The 5,215-nt window shown below is 36.6% G+C and overlaps 1 long non-coding RNA gene across 1 annotated transcript; it reads right to left on the reverse strand.

The window, feature by feature from the left end:
* Window positions 1-241: 241 nt before the first annotated feature.
* LOC107807366 (uncharacterized) lies at window positions 242-3,012 on the reverse strand. The gene is made up of 2 exons (XR_001652882.2): window positions 2,213-3,012; window positions 242-523 (listed from the first exon to the last, which is right to left on the reverse strand). It is a non-coding gene; the product is annotated as an uncharacterized LOC107807366 (long non-coding RNA).
* Window positions 3,013-5,215: the final 2,203 nt, after the last annotated feature.

Raw genomic sequence — 5,215 nt, forward strand, 5'->3', positions numbered from 1 at the left:
AAGCACAAACGTCTCCGTACCGATACCGCAGACTCTACTAAGCTTGTCCATGAATTGTGAGATACAAGCAACCTAGAGCACTAATACCAACTTGTCACGACCCGAATTTCCCACCGTCGGGACCATGATGACGCCTAACATTGAACCCGCTAGGCAAGCCAATGTTTTTTATTATTTTACCTTTTTACTTATCTTTTAACAATTTACAAGTTAACATAAGAACAACGGCGGAATAAAAATACGGAAGAACGAAATTTAACAATTTAACTTAATACAAATACGAATCCATAATAAAACTCCACCCAAAACTAGTGTCACAATCTCACGGACTGTCTAAGAATACTACAAATAGTGGTCTGAACAAGGAAAAATACACATCTGTCTCAGAAATAGATAAAAACAGAATGGAAATATGATAGAAGGGGATGCCAAGGCCTGCAAATGCTTGATGGACTACCTCGGGTCTCCACTGGACTGAAGGCAGCAACCTCGAACTACGGACTATAGGGTCCAGTATCAGGATCTGCACAAAAGAGTGCAGAGTGTAGTATCAATACAACCGACCCCATGTACTGGTAAGTATCGAGCCTAACCTCGGTGAAGTAGTGACTAGGCTAGGATGTGACAACCATATAAACTTGTGCAGTTATATCATACAAGAAACAATAATAACAAGAATTTAGCAGAATAAGACGGGAAAAGGGGGGAACATGCTGAGGGGAATATCAGGTTATGACAATAATAAAGTAAAGAGACAAAGTAAATATCAAACTCGAAGAAAAGAAAATGATAACACAGTACCAAATGCACGGCATCACCCTTCGTTCTTTTACTCTCATACTCACCATAGAAATCAACACAAACGGCACATCATCACCCTTCGTGCTTTTACTCTCTCATAATCATGGTGCGACAACACCCTTCGTGCTTTTACTCTCAATAATATGGCACGGCATCACCCTTCGTGCATTAACACTTACAATATCGGCACGGCATCACCCTTCATGCATTAACACTCACTCATAGTATCATGCACGGCATCACCCTTCGTGTTTTGTACTCTTCCTCACCCAAACAAATGCAATAATAACATTCCGGCAAGGGAATCTACAATAGAAACAACAATAGAAACAATATCATCCAAGCAAAGGAATCAGCTATTGTCACACCTCCTTTTTACTACCTCAACTATTGTCACATCTTGGTAAGGAATTCTGTTAACCCGGGAGAAAGTGTTAGGCATTCCCGGGTTCCATGGTTTTAGCACAGTCTCTCAACTATTATTATCGGCCTAGTTATCTGATTTTTAAAACACTTTTAAACCTATGTGCATTTTTAACTTTATAACCGCTTTTAATACTTTTAGGACAATTCAAAGTTATTTAAAACGCATCGCAAGTCACGCTACATGAAATGCACCCACGGTTCATGACATGCTTTATTTAAACTTTGTTGGAAATTAGAAACGGGTCACATGAAATGTACACCCGGGCTTACAACATGTTTATTTTTATTATTATTAAAAATTATGGCAGGGTCACATAAAATGCACACCCGAATTGAGATTTGTGTATCGTGACCATATCACGGGAATCGTACCCATAGCCACAATGAATTATTATTAATCGCGCCAACCGTGCCAACAAAATGGTATGTTGAGAAAGCATTAACATTCTTGTACATTCACATAAACATATCAATTCCCAGTTACTCACTAGTGAATGTTCTTCTCATATAGTAGTTCTTAAGCTCAAATATGAAACAAAAATAAATCAAAACAGTTTGTTGTGATAATTACATTCATTGGATAATTAGTTCAAAGACAGAAGCATGTGTATCACATCTCCAAACATTAACAGAATAGATTTAGCAAACCCTCACACACGTTAATTATTCCAAAATCTAACCCATTTTCCTTATATGCCCAATAGAACATTAAAACATTCAATGAAACAGAATCTCTGGCCATTCAACATTCAATTATTAACAACATTCAATTTTTATGAAATACCAACTCCAACGTTCAATGAAGCAGAGCAATTAAAGATCTACTAATGAACGAAACAAAACATGATACTAATCCATTCATGAGAAAGAAATGTGTTAAGAGAAGGAAATGATTAAGAACAGATTATACATTAACTCAAATAACAAATAAAGTAAAGCAAACAAGGATTGACGGCAACGCATGAATTAGAACAAAATGACGGACCTTTTGCAGCTTTCAATTTAGCAAAGTGACCCCTGCCCATTTACAAAGAAGATCGGACCAATGAAGTTCAATACGAACGGATCTGTTAACCAAGACCACGTCGGAATCTCGAACTCGACGACTCGAAAGGTACACTCAACAGTTAACGCTCTCTACGAGCAAGCAATAGCCAAATTCCTAAATCTCTCATTGTGCTAATTAACAGGGGCGAGATTTAGAAGGCAAAGAAAAGCCGAATGAAGGCTAGATTCAGCAAGTTGGAGCTTAGCAATTCCACGGATCCAAAAAAAATAGCTTGACAGCAATGAAACTTAACAGCAGCAATATGGCCTTAAAATTGCCAAATAAAAACTCATAAACTGATACAAGCTGGAGCTCATCATTTTTCTTTGGTTTTTTGCTTTTCAGAGCTTTTTCTACTCTTTTTTAGATCTGGTGTTGATTTTTTGACTTTCAAACTCGTGTGTGTTTGTGAGTTTTTTTTTAGATGGGAATCAAGGGAGAGGGGGGGCCTCTTCTGTCCAGAAGAAGAGTAGAAGGCTGCTCATTTTTGCGGAGAAGATCGAGCTCAACAGCTGAGGGGTTTACTCTGTATTGCGGCTGCTTCCTTAGGCGTTAGGTCTTTAGCTAGCTGATCCTTCTCTCTTATTTTGTGCATAATATTGTATCTTTTATACTCCCTCCATTTCAATTTACTGAACCCATTTGATTGGGGACGGAGTTTAAGAAAAGAGCGAAGACTTTTGAATTTGTGGTGTAAAATGAGACACATATATTTTGTGTGGCTATAAATTATTACATAAAAGTAAATTGTTTCCAAATAAAAAAAGGAGTTATTCTTTTTGGCACGGACAAAAAAAAATAGACTTACAAGAAAGTATCTATCAAGTGAGTCTTGAAGAGAAAGAAATAAATCATGTGGCCCCATCCCCTCTAAAAAACGTGAGTTTTCTTCCAATCTCAAAATGGAATTGTGAAAAGATATTGTTAGGATGGATAAGAAAGGATTTTGAAGGAATATTCTGTGTTTGCTCTTTTCCCTTTTTTTGCATTTGCTTTCAAATAAAAGTATTGTAAATATGTAACTAGCTAAATAAAATAAATCAACAACACTACCACAAAAATATTATAATCATTGAGAGCTACTTAACAAAAACCTAAAGTTCCTAAAACTAGAGGAAACTAAAGGAAACATATTTTTTTTACACTTTCATTTCTTTTCTTTGCTTTTGTTTTAAATGAGTAATAAAAAATACCAATATAATAATAACTGTTATTTCTAGACCAAGTGAAAATATAAGGAAAACGACTAACTAGACTCAGGGAAAAGTCAAAAGTCATTAACTTATTTAGTAAAGCTAGATTAAAAGAAAATATATTTTGGCAATTTTTCCTTTTGCAAATGAAAACAAAGCTTAATCCTAAAATATAAGATTTTTTTTTTAGTTTTCACTTCTACGACAAAAATAAAGTAAAAAAAATTAAAATAGTTAAAATAGCATATTAGACCTAAAATCGACATTTAAGCACTAAAATGTATAAAATTTTGGGGAGGGTCAAAAATCACATGTCTACAGCTATAACCAATCTAGTTTCAGTAGTTACTTCACAAAATAAACCTCAACTTGAGCCAATACTCGACAATGATCAATTACTAAGAATTTATTATAAGTCTTGTTCCACAATGCTAATCATCAATTTAAGCATGAACAATACACAATAAAATCATAACAATCTTAATATAAGACTCACGGGCATGCTTGACACCAACGTATAGATACTCGTCACCTCACTTATACGTCGTACTCGACACTAACACATAGCAAATAAGACACAACACCTATTTCCTCAAACTAAGGTTAGGCCAAACACTTACCTCGGATTACACGCAAACTCAAGCCTCAAATATCGCTTTCCCTTTAGATTCCACTTCCAATTCAATTGTATTTAGCTAATATTAACTTATTAACATTAATTGAAGCTCAAGAAACCAATTCAAATGAAAAATTATAGATTTTCCAACATTCTTCCAAAAAGGTCAAAACCCGACCCCAGGTCTGCTTGGTCAAAACTCGAGGCTCAAACTAAAACTCGTTCACCCATTCACCCACGAGCCCAATATGCAATTAGTTTCGGAATCCGACCACAAATCGAGGTCTAAATCCTCAATTTGTAAAATCCCCAATTCTCCAAAGATCCCTAATTTCTACCTTTAAAGAACAAGATTTAGGCCTAGAAATCTAATGGGTGTTGATGGAAGATGAAAAAAATGGTTTAAGAACACATACCTATGATTTGGTGTTGAAACTTCTCTTCAAAAATCGCCCAAAGTCGGATTTTAGGGAAGGAGATATGAAATTACAAATCCCGACCTAGGTTCTATTTTTAATTCGCTGGACAGACCTTCTTCGCGTTTCGCGAAGCATTGGCTAGAAGAGCCTCCGCATTCGCGAGATATTGTACGCGTTCGTGAAGGCCCATCCCCCTGACCTTCCTGTTCACGAGCCAATTGCTGCGTTCGCGTAGAGTATTTTCCCCCTTCCCCGGGTCCCTGCTAGAATGGCCTTCGCATTCACGATAGCTAGGTCGCATTCGCGAAGGGTAACACCCCCAACTCTCCGACTTCATGACATGTGTCTCGCTTTCGCGTAGAAGGAATTTCCTTCAAGCAATTTTTACTATTCGCATTCGCGAGAGTTCCTTCACGAATGCGAAGAAAGAACCATCTGTGCACCTGCAACAACAACAACAGAAATTTCTAAGTCCAAAACATCCCGAACCCTATCCGAAACTCACCCAAGTCCTCGAGGTTCCAAACCAAACATGCACACAAGTCTAAAAAGATCATATGGACTTACTCATGCGATCAAATCGCCAAAATAACACCTAGAACTATGAGTTTAGCATCAAAATCAAAGAAAAATCTCAATAACTCTTAAAGTTTCAATTTCAAAATAGAGGGTCCGATTCACGTCATATGAATTCCGTTTCTTACCAAATTTT

This window comes from Nicotiana tabacum, chromosome 10 (assembly GCF_000715075.1).
Source record: "Nicotiana tabacum cultivar K326 chromosome 10, ASM71507v2, whole genome shotgun sequence".
Lineage (NCBI taxonomy): Eukaryota > Viridiplantae > Streptophyta > Magnoliopsida > Solanales > Solanaceae > Nicotiana > Nicotiana tabacum.